The 22,498-nt window shown below is 38.1% G+C and overlaps 1 protein-coding gene across 3 annotated transcripts in view; it reads left to right on the top strand.

Moving 5' to 3' along the window:
* Nucleotides 1-22,498, top strand: part of CAB39 (calcium binding protein 39) — an 83,113-nt gene that overhangs the window by 4,567 nt on the left and 56,048 nt on the right. Inside the window, exon 1 of one of the 3 annotated variants that reach the window (XM_055300416.1) lies at nucleotides 14,760-14,912. The exons of the other annotated variants lie outside the window; for them this stretch is intronic. The gene's annotated coding sequence lies outside the window, so the exon portion shown is untranslated. Of the gene's footprint in view, nucleotides 1-14,759; nucleotides 14,913-22,498 lie in introns of those variants that run through there. 3 annotated transcript variants of the gene reach the window in all.

Here is a 22,498-nt window from a genome sequence, read left to right as displayed (position 1 = left end):
CCCCAAAAGAGGGAGGTAAAGACTGCCCTAGCTGTTTATGTAGGCATGTACCATAATACAATGTGTCTAACTTGAGATTTTGATACTCAAAGTACAGTGGTGTTGGTTTGAGTTTGCTTATTTTTATGTATATACGTATTTTCACATAGTTAAAGAGACTAAGGACATCTCGCTAATCAATATTTAGTAGCAATGTGGTTTTATATGATAATTATTCCTTGGGAACATTATCCAGAGGATCACTTGTTGATGACTAAGGAAGTATGATAAAGTTGAAACATCACAAGACTTTATTTTGATAAAATACTCAAGAAACAAAATATACCTTTTGTAGCTTGATTTGAATTAAGTTGCTACTTTATAACATTGTCTAATGAACTATAACTTGGTCTCCTACAGGGTAGTGTTCACATGTTACTCACGGTTCTCTAGCTCCACAGTGGATTCTGTATCCACTGTATTTGGGCTCCAAGAAGAAATAGCATGAACACATTTCTTTTTACATGTCTCCAGTTAAGACCCACTCTAGGACTTACTTCTGAGAGGCAGTATTACAGTGCTTACAAGCAGTAACAGACTCCCTGTAACCAGATTACCTGGATTGTTGAATCCTCACCTGTCCTGTGGGCTCTATAACATTAGGCAAGTTTCTCCACTTCTCTGTAGTCTAGATTTCTTGGACAGGTGTGATATAGACCACATCTGAGAAAACTGTAGGGAGATTAAATAAGTTAGTACTTTACTACTAAGGTGCTCATACCGAATGCTGATGATAAGTTCTCTGATGATGGTGACGCCAGACTGACTGGTTCAAAAGGAAGAAACGTGAGAATTTTAGAAATGCTCTAGTGGGATGGTTCTTTCTGCAGATGGGGACACAGGCCCACCCAAACTAGAGCAGTGAGTGGCTAACTTTGAGCTATAACTGGTGGGGCTTTCTACGAAGTAGAGTCGCCTGCTCAGAGTTGTGTGACTTATTAGCCACAGGACTGAGTCTAGAACCTGCCTCTTCATTCTTTATCTAGCTTGCTTGAAAGAAATTGTTTTGTACTTTATCAGTAATGTCTTCTTTGAACCTTTTTGCTAACATTTACGAAGATTGTATTCACATATTAAATGCTCTTTAGCACATTATCCTTTTTTATTTTTTTATTTTATTTTTTTAAATTTATTTATGATAGTCACACACACACACACACACACACACACACACAGAGAGAGAGAGAGGCAGAGACATAGGCAGAGGGAGAAGCAGGCTCCATGCACCGGGAGCCTGATGTGGGATTCGATCCTGGGTCTCCAGGATCGCGCCCTGGGCCAAAGGCAGGCGCCAAACCGCTGCGCCACCCAGGGATCCCCACATAATCCTTTTTTAAAGGTGTTTATTCATGTTTGTAATTGTGATGTAGCTGGCAAGTTTCTTAGGGGTGGTAGTATAAAGTTAAAAGTTGAAATAGACAAAGAACCAAGGGAGATAGACAAAAATAAGACAAATATATTCCTCTATAGGGTCTTGTTTTTTTTGCTGACCGTTTTTGATTTAGTACTTCAGAATTAAGGTTTGTAAATAAAGCTTAATGTGGATTTTAATAGGTTTCCAGACTATAACCACATGATAGTACAAAATGAAATAGTTTGTGCTACATGCTTTGGTTGTATAGAGTCCTCATTTGATTGGTGGTTTCTAGTTTTAGTTAGGCCAATGGGTAGTATTTACTTCTCATAGTAGTCCTGTAGAGAAATGGGGGGCCTTTGTTACCGTGCGCAACACAGAGGCCTGGGAATTGGAAGGCCTGGGCTGGGTTCTGACTCAGTGACTGGGCAGGTCACTCCACCTCTTGGGGCTTCTTCAGTCATGCCATTATCATGCTAAGGGAACCAGGCTGAAAATCCCTGGTCTCTTTTGTTCTTCTTCTCAGTGATCCTGTTTATAGACTTTCTCATTTGCTGCCCCCCACCCTCCGCCCCCTTATACTACGTACCTCTCCTTTTGCTTGTGGTCTTTTAAGTTAGTTTCTTTATGAGGGCTCTAGATATGGCATGTGACCATGCTTTAACATCATTGTCTTCTGGTTGGTCAGGTACCTGGTCTTCCTATTTCACAGCAGCATGTTAGTTCTCTGCTTCTCGTAATGTATCACAATATGTATTTTCAGAATTTCTAATGTACTTAACGAATAAATGGTTAAGAACTAAATGTCATCTGCTTGTAAAGTACAAGCTTAGTCAAGTTAATGATTAACAAATCCTCAAGCTTTACATGAGTTTCATTGTCAACTTTTAAGTATGTTTGCTATGAAGTTCTATAAGCTCTTTGTTTTGGGAAGAGGAAAAATATTAACCAAAGGCGAGGAGAGTAGAAAAGTGGAAAGGACCAAAATGTAGAATCAAATGTGAAGATGTGAGGAACATGCTTAAGATAGTATTCTTTGGCTGTAATTGATACTAATCCTCTAAGAAAGGTGGTGTGCTGGCTAAGATCATAGGATTATTTCCAGCCCAGCGTTCTGTCACTGATAAGAGGGCAGCTATGCACCACCCCTGAGCGTTCATAACTCCTAAACATCTATTATGAATTAATTTGTTCCACAGGCAGTTTTTACAGCCCATTATGCTGAGTCCTGTTCCATATGCCAGTTGCAAAGAGTTCCTAGTCTAGGTAAACAACTCTGCCCGCTCTGCTGGCATGTTATCAGCCAGTTAGTTCATTTACTTCTGAATTCTCCAGGCAAGGGACAGAAACTCAGGTCACCAGGATGACCTTTCCAGATCTTTTGGCTGTTTACAGTATGTGTGAGTTTTAGGTTTTTCTTATATGTATGTTTTGTGCAATAAATTGTGATTTATTTGAATTGTAGATTTTTAAATCTTTTTTTTTTGTATCTCTGCTCTTCCCTCTTTCCCCACTTTGTGTTTTTAGACTCTAATATTATTGTTCCTGTAAATGTTCATTAAATGACAGAGCTATGTAATATTCTGACAAAACTGCTCAGCAGAGATGAGATATTAACCAAGATATCTTTTTCTGTATATTTTATTTATCTCTGCTATATTTGTGCTTATTTGAAGGTTTACATACTATAGTAGCTGAAGTTTATTAGGATCTCCCTTTTCCGAATATTGCTTAAAACCGTGTTTTACAAATTCTGTTTTGTAGAATATTAGTCTTATGAGAGGTTAATTGTTAGAGAAGTTTCATGATAAAATTTAAGTTTGGGAAAACACTGGGTTAAAAACAGTTAATCAGATTTTAACTTTTGGTAGTGATTGTGTTACTGTTTTTCTGCAGAGTTTGTCAGTTTTTAATAATGTACATTGTGGCTGTCCAGGAAGGAAATATAATGTGCAGCATTTCCCAATTTGCTAAGTTTATTTGGTCACAAGAACACCTCCTTCCCCAGGAAATAGTCCCCCCAAAGTCTTGAAGGAGGATTCTACTGGAATACAGTTTGAGAAACCTTATTTACATATGTTTTACATATCCATATGTAGTATGGAATTCAAAGCATTTGCTTGTTGATTGGGATGATTACTTATATCAGGTTTGGATCCAACTAAGGTTGGAATAATCTATTTTCGGTTTTGTTAAGTAAAAGAATGAGTACTTTAGCTAAGTGGCTTTTCAAGCCTTTTTTTTTTTTTTTTCAACTTCAACCCACAGAGAGAAATTACATTTTTGATCAGTGACCCAGCACCGTACATAAACACACTGTCAAAACTGAGAAAGAACTTTCATGAAACAATACTTAGTTAGGCCTTCCTGTGTACGATGCGTTCAAATACTTTTCATCCTGCTATATTTTTTAACATGTTTGAGCAACTAAACCAATGCATCATGTAATTTGAGAAACACACAGATTACATGAGTTTATAAATGTCTAAAGTGATGTTGGGAAAAGGCCCTGGAGAGATTGTTAGAAAACTAAAGCTCAGCATAGAGATAAGAAGAGAGGCTCTAGCCTTGGAATTCCTGTATTTAGATTCTGGTGGTATTTTGTTGGGCGAATGTTTAATGCCTCTTCTGCCTCAGCTTTCTCATCTGTAAAATACCAAAAGTAGAACCTGCGCAGAGTAGTTGTGAGACTTCAGTGAGAAATGCTTTACATAACATGCCTGATATGCTCTAAGTGCCCAGTCCATTTTAGCTTTTGTGATAACTGAAGTTCTAAGACTCTCTACTGCACCATACTCATATTCAAAAAGTATTTTAAGCCTTTGAAAGTGTTAAAGCAGCCTTTAGTGAACCTGGACTCTTTTGATCTGTAGCTAGATGTATCATTTTTTCTGATACCAGCTTTCTGGGATAGTTTTATAGTCAAAAGGACCCACTTAAAGTTGTTTTGCCTCATATTTGCAAGTGGACTCACATTTGCTGAGCTTTATGCTATGTTATTGTATATTTTTTAAACCATTCTTTTTTTAACAGTATCTTAAATTTAGAATAATCTTGCATTGTAACATGTCATCAAATGTAAATATGTACATACCTATATCAGTGATTAACTTAGCATTTTATAGTTTAATTCACTAAAAGAAGGTGGCAAAGTAAAAGTTGCTGTTTTCTTGTTTTATGCTCATTTCTGCAGTTTTTAAAATTCCCCCATCCTCAATATTTTATATTGCAATTGGGAGTTTAATTTTGTGTCCTGACCTGAGAAAAGGACATTTAGAGGGGATGAACAATGGTGGGGGCCAGATCTAGTTTGTAGACTGTTACTATTGTTCTGAACATAGCTGGCCACCTCCTACACTTATGTCACCTCCTGAGGCATTGACGTTGTCTGTCCCTGATTAGATGTTTCTGTCGGTCTCTTTTATTGCCCAAGTCTCCCTCACTAGGTCCTGGAGTTGCTGAAATGAGAGGTTTTGATGGCATCATTGAGGTATATCAGTTCAGTGTTAAGGTAGCAGAGATTTTCTACTTGTGTAAGCAAAAAAACTGAAGTAAAAGGAATAATTGTTAACATAGCACCTATATGTTACCTGCTGGTATAAATTTGAAGACCTCTCTAGCTTAACCTCATTTAATCCTATAGTAACCCTTTTTTCATCTCCATATTTCTAGGTGAGTAAATGGAGAAGAAAGAAGCCAGGTAATTAGTCTGAAGTCATATAGCTAGATTGGAAACCCTGGTCCCAGAGTGTACACTTGAAACCCACTAAACTCTGTTGCCTCCACCACAAGGTACTGGGATGTAGAGTCATCCTGGAACATAGGGAATTTCTGTTACAGAAACACGACGGCAAGTTTTCTGGTCAAGATGTGTGAGATCCTAGGACACTGAGAGAATGTTCATATTACTGATTTGCTGTCAGTGACCTTTGAGGAGCTGTGAAGAGAGGGAGCTGTGCAGGAAGATAAGAGATGCTAATGTACTGTTTTTCCAAAAAAGGGAACGGTGTAATCCACAATCATAGAGACTGAAATTGATGTTGATTGCTGGGCATATTCCAGAAGGGAGTGAGTTCTTAGCAAAGTGTTGATTTCTAGAAGCTACCAAATACAGTTTCTTAACTATTTCCTTTTGTAATAGAATTCTAAGTGTCTTAGATAAGGATGTAGGCAGGATACAGATATCTGTAAGGATTCAAAATTTCATTCATATTTGAGATTACCTGAAAAATGTTAAAGTGTATGTCAGAATATATTTTCTAGGACTTGAAGTCATTTTGATGTCTTTACAAGATTGTTTTACTTATTTTCATTGCATTAGAATTTAAGCTGTATAATATGTTTTTCCTAAGTGCTATATAACACATTAGTCACAGATTCAGTGGCCCACATTCCCGTGCCTTGCCTTCTCAAGTAGGCAGGAAGGAACTAGAACTGGTAACATCTTCCTGGTATGTACACACAGCACAATAAATACTTTCTAGCTTTATATTGTTAAAGTTATTCATCCTTATTCTTTACAATTGGTCATAACCCATTTGTTTACTCAAGAGCTAGTCTTGCTCTCTTATTCCCGAACACTACGTAGTGTGTGATTGGAAGCTGCGTTGATGGGAAGAGGGCTGGACAATAGACTGCATTCCTTCTTCACACAAGGTAAAACCTCAGGGGGATGGTGGTGAGGGTGAGGCATATTCGTTTTTTCTTGTTTATCTTATAAAAGCTGCCCCACTTTTAAATATAGTGAAAGGTGGGACTCCTGGGTAAGTCACTGATTGGGTGTCTGCCTTTGGCTCAGGGTGTGATGCTGGAGTGCTGGGATCGAGTCCCGTTTCGGGCTTCCTGCATGGAGCCTGCTTCTCTCTCTGCCTCTCTCTCTCTGTGTGTGTCTCATGAATAAATAAAATCTTTTAAATTAATAAATAAATAAATATAGTGAAAAGACAGAGAGATGAGTCTGCTTAGCTTAGGCTATTGTATATAAACACCCCATAGGTGTGTGGAAAGGGCAAAACTGTCTTTTACAGAGGCTTTTTTTGTTGTTGAAAGGAGGAAGGAATAAGACATAGAAGGAGCAAGACAGAAGAGAACATCCAGAAGGAATTGACCAGAGAAACATTGGGTCTGAGTGTGTCATGTACAGCTTTGAAAGATCTAATGATGAAAGTGGAACTCGTTGCTTTTCAGAACTGTCTTAAGAAATGGAGCACTTGGGATCCCTGGGTGGCGCAGCGGTTTGGCGCCTGCCTTTGGCCCAGGGCGCGATCCTGGAGACCCGGGATCGAATCCCACGTCAGGCTCCCGGTGCATGGAGCCTGCTTCTCCCTCTGCCTGTGTCTCTGCCTCTCTCTCTCTCTCTCTCTGTGACTATCATAAATAAATAAAAATTAAAAAAAAAAAAAACCTTTAAAAAAAAAAAAAGAAATGGAGCACTTGAGGAGCACCTGGGTGGCTCAGTTGAATAAGCGTCTGACTCTTGGCCTCAGCTCAGGTCATGATTTCAGGGTCATGAGATCAAGACCTTTATGGGGCTCCAAGCTCAATGGACAGTCTGCTTCTCTTTCTCTCCTTCCCTCTCCCCTGCCTCTCCTCCCTATACTCACTCTTCCCCACCCCCCCAAATAAATTTTTTTTAAGATTTTCTTTATTTATTCATTAGAGACAGAGAGGCAGAGACACAGGCAGAGGGCAGAGGGAGAAGCAAGCTCCATGCAGAGAGCCTGACTCCAGGATCACACCCTGAGCCAAAGGCAGACTCAACCACTGAGCCACCCGGGAATCCCCCAAATAACTAAGTTTTTTTAAAGAAGTGGAGCACTTGAATAGATTACTAATCATGGAATGTGTTAGATACAGATTATAAATGCCATGGCCTCCCAACCAAAAAAGTGAGTGGAGCTCTGGACCTGGATGATACAGAAAGTCTAAGTTCTCTTTAAAAATTTAAAAAGACTTTTCAGTAAATGACCTCATTTATTCTAGATCCTAGAAGAATAGAAAAGATAACAAAATCATATTTATTTCAAAACTAGCAAAAACTCTTAAAAACCTGATAGGATATAAGATTGGCAACCTGATATAAGACATTACAAAGGAAAAATACGATGTCTCAGTTTCATTTATGGAAGTAGTCATGAAAATCCTAAGCAGAACATCAGCAAATGATTGAATAGGAAATTCTCTTAATTCAAGAGGGCAAATAACATGTAACACTTGGTATTTACTGTGTGCCAGGCATTCTAATTATCTCAATTAATCCTCCAACAAAGAGGTTGTTATTAGTATTATTATTACCCTCATTTTACAGATGAAGGAATTTAGATCAAGAGGTAAAATAATCTGCCCCAGGATAAATTGGTAGTAAGTCACAGAGCCTGGGGTTTCGAACCACTGGGGTCTGGCACCAGGGTATATTGCCCCTTTGTGCTGTATCATCTCAGAATTTGCCAAGATAACAATGCTAATATACCAGTTCTTGATTATGAGGTCTTTAAAAGCTGGTAGGAGATAAAAGAATATCTGTCTTAAACCAACATCAAACAGCCTACCAATGGAAAAACTGGTAGAATAGAAAGTGAAATAAGCATGCCCAGTAACGTGTCTGATGTTTGATACCATCCTCGCCAATGCAAGAAAACTTCAAATAAAATGTAAAACTGGTAGGAAGAAATGGCGGAAAATAGCAATATATGCAGATGTTACAATCTTAAACCTAGGAAAACCAACGGAATGAACTGAAAAACTGAAAATAAGAGTTCAGGAAGTTAGCCATATGCTACATATTTAAAAATTGGTAGCATTTTTCTTTCTAGCAATATCCAGCTATAAAAATGAAAGATCTTACTATACAAAAAATGAAACACCTAAGGTAAGGGAGATCTATATGAAATAGTTTGGGATCTCTATAAAGAAAACTATAAACTTAATTGGAATAAAGATCTGAGTAATAATGGAGAGATACCATGTTCCTGAATGTTAAGACTGAATGAATGGTAGGAAGCAAGAAAATTTCCAAAGTTAGCATATTGTTAGCCAGAAAGTAAAGTCAGATTTCTTAAAAGTTAACTTAAGAAGCTCAGTAAAAAGTATGTATGTGACTACTACACGATCTTACACTGAGAAAAGAAGAGGGGTTATTTGGCATAAGATTTTTAGATAATTGGTTATCTGTTCTTTGGGAAAATCAATTTTGATAAGCAAGCTGCACTTTATGAAAATTAATTTGATGGAAGAATGAGTTTAAAAACATAAATTAGAAGAACATTTATATGAATATTTGTCAGACCTTTGGATGAGGAAATATGCTTATTTTCATTGCTATCAAGTGATCAAAAGGGAAAAAAAACCTGAGATAAAGATATGAAAAAAATTTTACATGAGGATAGACCAAGGGTTAATATTTAGTTCAGTACAGCAAAAGCTCATACAAACTGGCAACTGCTGTTCATTAGTAAATGCTACCCTGGATGTTTTAGTTTGTTAAAATTTTAAGTCCTGCTGTCATTTTATATATAAAGTGCTTTGCTCAAAGGTTTTAGTACATATCTCTTCCAATGGCAAAACTGGGGTTCACAACACTTGGGTCTGCTGAGAGCTTATCCTCTTAGCCCTTGAAACATGCTGTTTTTCAAACATGTCAGATGCTAAAACTGGGTAAATGAACAGTGAGCTCAGGTAGTGGCTAAATAAAAGACAAGTAACAAGGGGGATGTTAAAGTATTTTTTTAGGTGGTAATGCTTGTGTTAGTAGAGGTGCAGTGAAAGGGAGATAAGGCAATTTCATATACTGCCCATTTGGCCTTTCTGGGAAATATTTTGGTCCAATATATGTCCAGATTCTTAAGATGTTTCTTTCATGTAAGCCAGGAGAAAATAAAATAACAAGTATTTATATTTTATCCTTACTACAGGGAATCTCCAGTGTCTTTTATTTTTTAAGATTTTATTTATTTATTCATAGACACAGAGGCAGAGTTATAGACAGAGGGAGAAGCGGGCTCCTCATAGGGAACCTGATGCAGGACTTGATGCCAGGACCCAGGATCATGCCCTGAGCCAAAGGCAGACACTCAACCACTGAGCTTACCCTCCAATGTCTTAAAAAAAAAAAATCCAGCTATTTTATTGATTATGGTGATGGCTGCACAATTCTCTGTAAACTGTTGAAACTATTGAATTATATACTTTAAGTGAATGGTATGTAAATTATATGTCAGTAAAGCTGTGATTTTAAATTAGCTATTTTAGCTATTGCGTAGAAGAAAATGGAGTTTGCTTCTCTGAATCACTGAATTGTGAAAGATGTTCAAACAAATTAGATTCTTCCAATTGATGCTGCACTGATTTTATTGGAATGCCTTGTTTGATGCAACATGATAAACCTGAAGAAGGTGAAATTAGTGTTGAGGATACCCTAGTGGTCAAAGTAGAGAAACCTTGGTAGTCCAGTGAAGTCATCTTTTAGCAGGAAGCTCAGAACTTTTATGGTTTCAAGTTTCTCAAAGTCAGCCTTAAGATCACATGCTTGGATTTTAGGAAACACTTTACACCTCATTTTTATTTAAAAGTCATATGTGCACACAAACACACTATCTCACTGTCATTTTTCTTGTAGTATCCTACCTTGTGAAGATTATATGAAGATTGCCCTTGATCTCTAGGGATATACATGAAATGTGCTTTTTGTAATTTTCAAATGCAGGGTTACATAAGTCAGGGTAAAATAGCTCAGAGTTTGGGGCAGGGATACGGAGCAGGGAGTGTGTTGCGCTCCTGTTGAGGTGTACTGGGCTCTTGCGGAAGTTAGATCAGTTAAATCAGCCTGTTCTGAACCTTTCAGCAACAAGAGCATGGTGGGATGAGTCAAGATAGTATTTCACCTGTAGGGGAATTGGCAACTTGTTGACCACCTGGCCTGGAGCAAAGAATATTTGGTGGGAAGTGAAGAGTTAAGGTTATTCTTGTGACATGGGCATATTCCTCTATAAACCCAGTGAATTGTAGATGTTAACTGATTTGAAATACCAAGTATTGCCAACAGAGACTTATTTTCATCACCACTAATAAATATTTGTGTGCAGGTGACTTTGCTGTAAGTGGAGGGAGGGTGCTTTGCCCTTGATCAGGGGAAGTGAAATAGAAAAATTGGCTGGTTCTAGAGGAGGGAAGATAGCCACAGTTTAGAATAGGTGATCAAAAGCCCTGTTTGGCAGGGAAAGTCCAGGTTTATGCCTCTTGTCCCTACGTAATTATTCAGTGCATCCCCCTTCATTCCCCAAATTTTCCTGGTTAGAATTATGTCATCTAACATGTAACAGTTGCCAAACTAGCTGATTCTTGACACACACATTCCCCCCCCCCCTTTTTTTTTGACGTTTTAGAGCACAAATCTGTCAGATCCTCAAGTAGCTTCATTTTGAGGCCCTAGTTCTGGAGCCATGGCAGTTACCTGGTCCCTCTGGAACCAGGAGGATTTTTCATTAGATTGCCTTGACTTTTCTGTCTGAATGAGAGCTATGATGTTCTAACTCTAAAATGTTCTGCTTTGCCTCAAGTCAGACACTGAGACTGTCTGAATGTAAACACCTTGTTTTCGCCCAGATGCCCTCTTCACTCTCCCTCCACTTCTCAGGAACTACTACAGAAGAGAAGTTATGGAGTTCTAGTTGTTAAATGGTGGTTCTTGGGTGCCATTTAACTGCTCAGGGAAGTGATACACCACTCTTCATACACTTACGTTTATGTAATTTTCTAAGTCTTAGAGCAGCGATATCCAAAGGGAAAGATCAGGAGTTACACAAAATCATCCTGAGAGTTCAGTTTAGGATGGCTAGGGAAAAAAATGCATTTAATTTGTATTTCCTTGAATAATCTTGAACATTATTCTCAATTTGTGAGAATAAACAGATACACCTGTTTTCACATTGTTATTTTTTTTCCATATTTCTTCCTCTGTCATTTAATGACACATTTCAGATCTTCAACTCTGAATGCAGGTATGCAGACTACATGCAAGAATAAAAGACAGTGCCGGTCTCAGTGTTCACGAGTCGGGTGTTGGCCCTCTGAAAGGTTAAGAGAGAAATGTCTGAGTCCTGCCCTTGTTAGAGCTGCCTTTCTGGGGCATAGGACAGGAGCACTGATAGCTTACAGGTAGCCCCCGTGTTACTTGGAACTCTTGTTTGTTCCAACAAGGTAGGGATTTAGTGAAAGCTTATCTCAGGAGTCAAACACTGGAAGTGTGGGAAAAGGCAGCAATGCACCCAGGTCTTCACCAGCAGTCAGGACCAGGAACACAAACTCCATTATGACTATCCATTTACTACTCCATTTCTCTGCTTACTCATCTTCTCTGTGCAGACCAGCCTTCTCCACCTGACAGAAAGGCTGGCCACTGACATTTTGTAAATGTTTTTCATGTAGCTTCAGCCCTGCCATAGAGACTTTAACTAAGGAGAAGTCTCTCTTCCCCTCTAGGTTCCTTTGTTTGGGCCCACAGGACTCTGGTTCTAACAGGGACTACTGCACCTCCCATGGTAGCAATGTTAGTGGTTGGTAGGGCCGGGCAGTTGCCAGAAGGAGATGGTGTTTTCCCAACTGTGAAGATTATTGGGGTTCTTATCCTCCTCTCTGGTTTGTTGAGGTGTCCAAAAATAAATTCAGATGAACTTCTTGATTATTGTCTGCCCTCAGGCCACATATTCCTTCCTATTCTCATTTTGTCCTTTATCTCATTTGCCCTGAAAAGCATGCTCTTTTTTAGCTCTGCACATAGATATCCTCAAGGCCCAGAGGAGTCTCTAAAGGACTGGATCCCAGAATCCCAAAGGAATTCCATCCCTGCCTAAAAGCTATTGCACTGATAGTCCCTCAGCAATCCCAGAAATACACAAGAAGGGATTGGAATGTTTGCTACCCAAGGGTGGAATGTGCTCCCTTGTTAATCTTTTAGTCTAAAGTACCAGGATTTGATTGGGTAGCATTTTGGTTTCTCGTCATGTGCAGTTTGTTTACATTTACTTTGTGCCCTTTGCCTGTCACCCTTCCACCCACCCTCACCCCAACTCATATTCTTATTGTTTTCTTGATTTCTGAGAAAGATTAGGATAGAATATAGAAGTTTGAAAGTACAGCTCAGCTCTTTTAACTTAGGAATGGTATGTTTAACACTAGTTGAATACACTTTATATAACTAGTTTAAAAATATTTTTCTCTAAAGGCAGCCATTTAGATCTTAATGTCCGCAAGGCCTCACACATAATAGAGGCTTGAAAAATATGTTGAATACACTTGGAAATACTTTTATTCATTCTTACTTACTAAAAGGGCCAATGGCAGGGATTAAATAGGTCTTGTGCACTGGAGTAGGAGCTGCTCTTGAGCCAGAGTTGTGCTTGATACCCCTCACATTACAGGGGAGGCTGAGGCCATTGTTACCACAGGTAGGAATTATTTGACTGAAGAAAAATGGTAGAAGCCTTATTTTACTGTACTCCATACATGTTGATTGCCCTGGTACACTGTCCCTGTTTGACTTAATTTAGTAATCTCTCCCAGACAGGATGTCCCCTTGCAGGGTCATGTATTTTCACCTGAACAGGAGAATTAACACCCTAGGTCATACAGTATTTAACAATTTTATCATGGTGGTAAGGTTAAAAGCCACACCTTCATGCCAGAAATAGTTGTTCTTTCATGTTCCTTGCTTTCCAGTTGAAGGAAATAAAACAAGTTAGGGGTATGTTTCCTTTTCTTTTCTTTGCTCTTACGTCCCCTCCCCCTCTACCTCCCCACCCCCAAAGAATTTCTTAAGGAGCAAAGGAAAAAATAATGAAAGGCAAATAGAATGATTCCTGGGGCAGGGTGAGTACACAAATCAGTGCATGTCTTTGACACTAGCTGGTTGGGGACCACACCTGTGGCTCAGAGTTTTAGTGGCCAGAACAAAGAAGAAAACAAGATTGGTTGCAAAACTGTTCATGAGATAAAAAAAAAACAAATCAGGGCAGCCCAGGTGGCTCAGCGGTTTAGCGCTGCCTTCGGCCCAGGGCGTGATCCTGGAGACCTGGGATCCAGTCTCGCCGCATCGGTCTCCCTGCATGGAGCCTGCTTCTCCCTCTGCTTGTGTCTCTGCCTCTCTCTCTGTGTGTCTTTCATGAATAAATAAACAAAATATTAAAAAACAAAAACAAATCAGTCACTTAAGAGAAATAAAATCTTTCCAGAAACTGAGACCCTGTGGATCCATTAATACGGGATCTGAGTCCTTAGTACATTTCTCTCAGTTCTGTATGGTGCCTGTAAAAGTGAAGTACCTGAGTTCAAGTTTAAGCTATCTTAGTATAGAAACATAAGGAATAATATTAGGCCAGAGTACAGTTCAGTTAAATCATTACTTTCTGATGTTCTGGAGCTTTGGAAGTAGCCCTCTGTAATTGTTCATACCACTGAACTTTTTATTAAAATTGGATACCAGAGAAGTCCAAGGTTATAGTTCTCTAGTAACCGCTCCGCTTTAACAGCTGGCTTAGCTGGCCAACAGCACCGATATTGGCCTTTGAAGATTAAAGAGCTTGATTTCAAATCTGGTTGACTTGGAGGCCAGGTCAGTGTTTTCCTTGGAAAATAATTTCTGTATTTAACATGCAGATGTATTTAATGTCATAAAGTAGTAGTTTAACATTTTTCATTAAATTTCTGACACTGAAGTGCAGTATAAAAAACTAATAGGAATGAGATGTTTAGGCTCAAGAAGAGATGGACCCTCACTCACCTTCCTTGGACCTTAGAACAAGGTTTAAAGGCCACTGTCATTTGCATAGCTAATGTCCCTGTAGTCTGGAAAAATTTCAAAGCCTGCATCATCTGTCTCCCACTGGAACGAGCTCACCCTGTGCATCCCCCTCCCCACAAGAACAGCTACAGCCTAGTTTTAATTAACATGAACTTCCTGTTTGAACCACCAAGATTTGACAGGTTGACAATATAGTTAGCAAGAATCCAAGCATTTGGAAGATAAAAACTAAGAAGAAAGATTTTTGAGGCCTGCACAGAAATAATAATCTCTGCATGGTGTTTGTTGGTTGTTTTTTTTTTGTTTTGTTTTGTTTTGTTTGTTTTGTTTTCAGATTTATAGAGCACTTTCACAAATAATATAGTTACCACATTCACTTGAGTTAGTAGATTATTCTGCCAAAATAGTAAAGGAAACGGAATCTCCTATTCAAAACTTTTGTAGAAGGAAATACATTTTAAGTGTTAAGTAATTGCTCCATCTGAGCTCTTCTTGAATTTTTGGGGCCTCTACCTAAACCTTAACTTTTTGGACTCCCATGGATATAAGATGTTTTTTTGTTGTGTATTTTAGATACAGCTTTCAGATTAAAAAGCAAGTTTTCCATTGTGACTGTATTGTGATGTCAACACTCACCTGGAAAGCACCACTCCATCAAGTGTGGAATGTTCTTTGGGCAATAAAAGAAGGCATGTGATTATTCTGTAAACAGCCCTTGAGTTTACAGTAAGTTTTTTTAAGTTCTGCCTTCCTTGTCACTTGATACTTTATTATACACCAGCCCTGGATAAAATTACAAAATAATTTTTGTTTTCTTAATTCAGATTGTTGCATAAAGCTCTCCAGTCAATTGTAATACATTTTCTGACTCTTACTCAAATTTATCCTGTCTACAAAATGCAGCTCAAGAAGCATCTCCTCAGTTGAAGTCTGAGATCTTCAGCCCCCAGTACTGTGTCTGTCCTCTGAATTTGCTGCTCCTTTCACTTATTTGGGTGTTTTAAACAGGGTCTGGGGGCATGCAGACCCCAGGTTTAAAAGGTTTCAGTCTTTCTCTGTGCGTTCCTTGTCTCCCCAGTCCTTGAACAACTCCTAATGAATGGGTACCACAGGATGACAGGTGGAAAGGAGGTGCTGACTCGTTCACAGAAACCTCTTTGAGTGAGATGTTCTACACAGTCCTCTAGGAAGCCCTAGAACTGTGTATTCTGTGACTCTAAATACTTCTGCTAGAAAAAGCCCATTTACATTAAATACCACTGTATAGTGGCCTTTGAGCAGTTTAAAAGGAAACAAGCTTCAAATCTCCAACTATGGTGCTTCAGCTCAGGCTGGTTTTGTGGCATGTTTGTGCTTTCATGGGCATTTGGCCAGAACAGAAATAGTAATGCTGGACCTTGAAGGAAAGTGATTTTCCAGGTTTATATCTGATCCTTTAGATAGAAGTTTGAAGGTTGTAAATTTTCGTTTTCTTTATTTTAAGATTTTATTTGAGAGTGCACACACAGGCGCGGCGCTTGTTGGGGGAGGGAGGGAGGGAGGCAAAGCAGAGGGAGAGAGGGAATCCCAAGCAGACTTCTTGCTGAGTGTGGATCCTATGACCCTGAGGTCATGACCTGAGCCGAAATTAAGAACAGGTCCCTCAACTGACTGAGTCACCAAGGTACCCTTGAAGGTTGTAAATTTTCAAAAGGAAATTGTTCTTTTAAAACACAGTTCTTCATTAGAATGACTAAAAAGAAAAAATAAAAATCATTTCACCACTCTTAGGTGTACCTTTTTTGAACTTTTTTGTTTCTTTTGCTTTTCCATCAATCTTTGACACAAAAATAATTTTCTGAAAGACTTTTTTTCATATTTGAACTTTGCTTCAAATTTTCTCAATTGTTTACAGTTCAGTTTTGAATTACACATCCTTTTAAAGGATTACCATCTTTTTTTAAAAGAGCAGAGTTAGCCGTTTGCTTTTCTTATTTACCAAAATGTGGGTGAAATCATGATGTTTGCCCATGATCATATGGACTATGTTTACACAACCCTGCAGCAAAGTGAGCAGTAAATTTAACCAGAAGAAAAATGAATTTATGAAGACTGATGGTTTCACATTTTAAAATGTGGACATTGATTAACCTTTTGTATTAAAGTACCTTATAATTTGTAAGGAAATAGTTGTGAAGTTCACATTTTCTGGAACTAATTCTAAAACTGTAACAGTGTCACTCTTAATTCCTGGGGACCATCTGTAAATTAATGTAGGTAAAATTAAAGATGGCACATCATAATGATAAAAGGCCTTTAACATATTCATGAAATCAGTTAATTAGCATGTATTACAGGTGTTTCTAAGTAAGGCTTTGTAGTATGTAACTGTAATTTCAGACCTTAAACCAAGTCGTGAAATCGTTTTGCCTCATGATAATCGGAAAAGTTCAGCATTGTGAATAAGTTAGATGTCATTAGTAAAAGAGCTACTCAGATTGATTCTACATCTGTTTTACAAACTGTAGGTTCCATCCTATTAGTTGTTTGTGAAATCAGCTTAGTGGATTCTGAGTAGCATTTTAAGAGGGAGGAAGGGAATGGGAATAGAACAGAGAATATCACTGTAATTTTAGTTGGTAAGGATAAGTACTGTTTGGTGGTACTGCATGTGTGTGATACTTATTTTTTATGTATGAATATATGTATGTCATAAGGTCAGAGAAATCTAAGCCATCACTGCTAGTGGTAATGCAGTTAGGTGGCCTGGTTGCCTTGTGGTTGTTTAAATGGCTGTATACACAGTACAGATGGATGGCATGCTTTAATTGGAAAGCTTCAGTAGTTTTTTTTTTTTTTTAAGATTTTATTTATTTATTTATGAGAGACATAGAGAAAGAGGCAGAGGGAGAAGTAGGTTCCCTATGGGGAGCCCGATATGGGACTCAGTACCAGGATCTCAGGATCACAACCTGAGCTGAAGGCAGATGCTTAACCACTGAACCACGCAGTGCTCCCGGTATTTGTACTTTTAACAGGGAGTAGAGGAAGACCTGTATGATTTGCTGATCAGATTAATAGTTGATAGGAATCTGGTAGGGAAAGCTAAGATAACAGACTCAAGATCCAAGAAAGAATTTGAATTGTTGGGATCCCTGGGTGGTGCAGCGGTTTGGCGCCTGCCTTTGGCCCAGGGCGCGATCCTGGAGACCCGGGATCGAATCCCACATCGGGCTCCTGGTGCATGGAGCCTGCTTCTCCCTCTGCCTATGTCTCTGCCTCTCTCTCTCTCTCTCTCACTGTGTGCCTATCACAAATGAATAAAAATTAAAAAAAAAAGAATTTGAATTGTCCAACTGTATACTGATTCTAAAGTAGAAGCAATTTAATAGGAATACTTATTCAGTCCTACAGACATTTCCCAAAATGCAGACGTAAACAGTAGATGAAGATGTGGCTCCCTGTAGAACACGTGGAGAAGACTTAGGTCAATTAAACCGCTCAATAGAAAGCAGCCATGTATGTGACTATCAAAGCTCTGGATGGAGTCCATGACTACATTTATGAAATATATGTGTAGGTAGTCTTGGCTGGTCAGGTCACATATGAGAATTAGGGTTCAGTTTGAAACGCTATACTCTTAAGAAGGAATGCCTGGAGAATAACAGGGATCCTCTAAGTTGGCTCTTCCATGGCTCATCTTTATCTGAAACAGAACCCAAACTGGATAAATTGTATAGGAATTTGGTTACCATCTGTGCTCGGTGTAGTGCACCTTGAAGGTAGACCCATGGCTTTTGCACACGCAGCTCACAGGCTAGTGTGGTAATGGTAATTTACATAACAGCATGTCTAATAAGGCTGCTCATAAAGCTTTGAGTTTCTTCACAAATCTCTCTTTCCTTTTACCCTTGTCCTAGATGTGTCAGTGCTTAGGGCATGAAGATACGTGTCTACTGTAAAATATTCCTACCTGACGCTCACTGAAATTGCTACTGAAGTTTGATGGCATATTATCAGTTTACTTCTAGTATTTACCTCTGGCTTGCTTAGATTGGGATAAAGTCTAGGAATGAGGAATTGGTCACATCATGTTGGAATCCATGTCTAAAAGGCATGTCTATAGAGTCATCTTAAAAATATTCTCAAGTCATAACACCTGTAATTTTGGGAAGTATCAAATTTAGTGTTTATTTAATATTGTACTTATTTAACATGTATTTTTAGTATAGTTATAAATGAAGAATGTATTCTGTGCTGCCCCCCTCCCAGATAACTTAGTTGGTGGTTAACTGAAGAAAGGTCATAATTTGTGTTACAGTGAATTTCTTGATTGACTTTCCCACAACTAAGCAGCGGTAATGTAAAAGTTGACTTACTTTGTCAAACTGGATAATATAGTGAGGTTTGTTAAATTAGATTCTCCTAGAACATTATTTCAGAAAAGGATATTCATTGCTTAATTGTAAATAATATCTGATACCTGTAAGTATGAAATCTTGCATTCATATTCAGCATGCAATTATAAGCCCAATAGAAAAATCTGGAATTCATAAAGAAAAAGGTTATAGATAAAGCTATAAAAAATGATTTTTGTACACCAAGTTTAAGAAGTTGAAATGCAAATGGCAAAGTAGGACATTTGAAAAAAAAAAACCCAAACCAGCTAAAGAGGTAATATTCATAATTATATAGTATCCTACAAGTCAATAAGAAGACATACTCTAAACCCAGTAAACTAATGGGCAGTAGAGTACAGTTTTACTAAGGAAATGCAGACGGACACTAGGCATGAAAATATGTTCATTGTTATCAGTGATCAAATATGAATTGTAAGGATGAGAGGGGTAGGGAGAGGAGGTCAAGAAAATAGCATTTTTAAATCTAACAGATTGGCAGAACTCAAAAAGGATTAATGGAGCCTCTTATTGGTTAGCTGGTGCACTGTTGATGGCAATGTAAATTGGCCTAAGCTTTTGGTACAAGTTAAGAATCTTCACATTTCAAGTCTCAGACTGCTGCCTTACCTGAGTCTCTCAGAATCTCCTTGGCTTCTTTTATTCTGGTACCTGGCATCCAGAACCACACAGAACATCATGTGGTCTTTTTGTGGCCAGAGCAGCCCATTATTTAGTCATCCTTTATGAGAAATTGCTCTCTAAGGTGGGCAGGTCAAGGATCATTTCTATGATGTTTATAAAAAACCGATAGTTATCTTCAGTGATGATCCTGAATCAGATACATCCGGCTAGTCAAGAGAAGACAAAGACTTTCTTTACCTTCACTCATTTTATATAACTTCCAGGGACAACTGGCATGGTACCTCAATACAAAATAAAACTGGGCAGATCCTGCACAGAAGGGAAGGGTCATCCATTAGAAATAAGACCCAAAGCCTGTGACCTGAGTATTTCTGCTGCTGAAGACATTGCAAAACAGCACGTCCTTTGGAGAAATGCTACAGTGACCCCTTGCTGACTCAGAAAAGAGCTGTGTTGATCCAACAATTTCAGCTCTGAAGTGTGCATGGAATTATTGATATAAAATATTAAGTTTTGCCAAACTGTGTTCATGCAGAATGTTGAAACATAAAGACACAGACCTTGGTTTTTAAAACAACTTTACTTGTAATATTACTAAGCTGATTTAGAATTTAATATTCATTTAATCACAACTAGAAGAAAAAACATTTTTAAGAGTACTCCCATTCAGGGCTTCTTGCTTTAGTCTGCAGCAAAGTACTTTTCTTTTGAACAACAAAAGACATTTGAAAACTGCTTCTGGGCCCAACCCTCAAAAGAGGATTGTAAAGAGCAAATATGTATATAAAGAGCACACTTTTTTCTGCAGAAGTGAAATTAGTACGTGAGTGTGTGTGTGTGTGTGTGTGTGTGTATTGAAGTCATGGAGCTCTAATCCATGATATATTCTTAATTCCTAAGAGTTACTTAGCTGTGTGTTCAGTTAAAATACTTCCAACTGTGTCCTTAAAGTGAATTGTAGAACTGTTTGAGTGGATGTTTAAATATGCCCTGCCTTGTTCCAGAAAGGATTTAAGGTAGCTGGAAATACTCCTTTGTACCTAATTATCTTAACTTCAATCTTGAAAGTCTGTAATGACTGCATGGTACGCTGAAATTATCGCAGTAAAACTTGACACTAGTAGTAGATTCTCTCAATTAGTGTTTGAAGTTTAACATGAAGTTCCTGTTTGTGAAGCTAACACAGCCTTTTTTTTTTTTACATGAACTGATGCTTTAAAACAACTTCTTGTAAAATTACTTTTATCTAAAAATCAGCTACTAAAGCAAAGCCCTCTCCTTTAAGTATGCATCTCTTGCTTTGTTGCTCATATATAGAATGAACTTTACCAATAGAGAATATTTCATAGGCATTCATAATTTGACATTCCCATGTTTAGTGTGAGTGAAAGAAACTCTCAAGGATTAACAGAAAGCCTGTTTTAGAAGAACACAACAGTGAAATTATTTCTAAACATCACTTTCACTAAGCCCATTTCATTAAGTACTCATTCTGTAATTCACTTAAAAGGATGAATGGTTGGAGAAGTTGATGGTCACTCAGAACTCTGCATGTGTTTAGACTTAGTTGAAACTAGAAAGGAGTATACAGTTTTCATAGCCTAGTTCTCTATGCAGTGCATTTCTGATGTTTAATAGAAAAGGAACTTGAGTTGTCAGTAATGAGCAGTAAAAATCCTTTCCAAAGTGTGTGAAACAGAGGTATAGGCCAGTTTGTGTTTTGTGTGTTAGTGTGTTGTGTGTGTTTAGTGTGTTTGGTTTGTGTGGGATAGGGGACATTCAGGGCTATTCTTTTCATATTTATTTAACTCAGGAATCTTAGAAATTGGCTTTTGCCTATTTGCTCAGAATTTTAAAAACCAATATTTTTTAAAAAGTCACTTGGTAAACATTTATTCTGGATACTCTGATAATTTAATACTGTTGTACATTTTTGTAATACTTGATCTGTATGTAAGATGAAGGGACAGATAAATACAAAGAGAATTTGGAGTCAGTAGACTTGTCTTGAATCCTTATAACATCCACACTCATTATGGGACCTCAGGGCCAGCATTTTCTGTGAATCTAAAGATGTGTATAGGAAGTATTTACCATACGAATTTGAGAAGGTGGGAAGGAATAATTTCAGAGATAGAAAGTGTTCATAGTAAAAATACAAAAACACTAGTTTTAAGGAATATATACACCCTCATGTTTATGGCAATATTATTTATATTGACCAAATTATGGAAACAGCCCAAGTCTCCATCAGTAGATGAATGGATAAAGAAGATGTGGTATATATGCAGTGGAATATTGTTCAGCCATAAAAAAGAATGAAATCTTGCCATTTGCAACAATGTGGATGGAGCTAGAGAGTATAGTGCTAAGTGAAATAAGCCAAAGAAAGACAAATACCGTGTGGAATTTAAGAAGCTAAACAAATGAACAAAGAGAACAAACCAAAAAACAGACTCTTAACTATAGAGAACAAACTGATGGTTACCAATGGGGTGGTGGGTGGAGGGGATGAGTGAAATACATGAAGGGGATTAAGAGGACACTTATCTTGAGAAGTACACAGAATTGAATTGTTATATTGTACACCTGAAACTAAAATGACTCTGCATGTTAACTAAAAAAAAAAAAAAGTCTGTAGACATTGGATTAGAGAATATTTATCACAGTATACAAGTGACCAGTGCTGATAAGTTCATTCTAATTTAACAATAATAGAAGCAGCCCATGTGAAAAAAGTTGTGAAGACCCAAAAGAGGATATTTCTACAAATTGTGCCATGGTCTTGGGAACCCTGCAGTATTCCATGTTGGTCAGCTCCCTGAATCCATCACACTTTAGTCAGAATTCTTCATATTTATACTCTTGGCACAAAGAGCATGCAGGTGGACAGATTAGAGTTGCTTAGCAAATAGGGGTGCAGCCTTGTGCATAGCAAGAGGTAAATTATAGGTGCTTTCCTAAGATTTCCTGCTCACTTCACTTATAAAACCATTCAGGTGATGACCCCTGACCCCTTTCTGGTTGGGTTTCAAATTAAAACTTTCTAGTTAACTCCTGTTTGTTTATGTATCAGTCATACCTGTGTCCTTCTTTGTATTTGTTTTGACAAGTGTTTTTCAGTCCCGGTCAATAAATGTACCTGGAGTCTTGTACGAAGCGTGTAACATGATGGCTAATACTTACTTTTGCCCCCACAGGGCTTCCTGACTCGTTGGGGGTGATACATACATAAATAGCAATAGCATCATCAAGGTTTTAAAAGCTTAGGAGTGTGAGGGGGGAGGGGCA

Source organism: Nyctereutes procyonoides, unplaced genomic scaffold (assembly GCF_905146905.1).
Source record: "Nyctereutes procyonoides isolate TBG_1078 unplaced genomic scaffold, NYPRO_anot_genome, whole genome shotgun sequence".
Taxonomy (NCBI): domain Eukaryota; kingdom Metazoa; phylum Chordata; class Mammalia; order Carnivora; family Canidae; genus Nyctereutes; species Nyctereutes procyonoides.
This window is presented reverse-complemented; position numbering and strand designations above follow the sequence as displayed.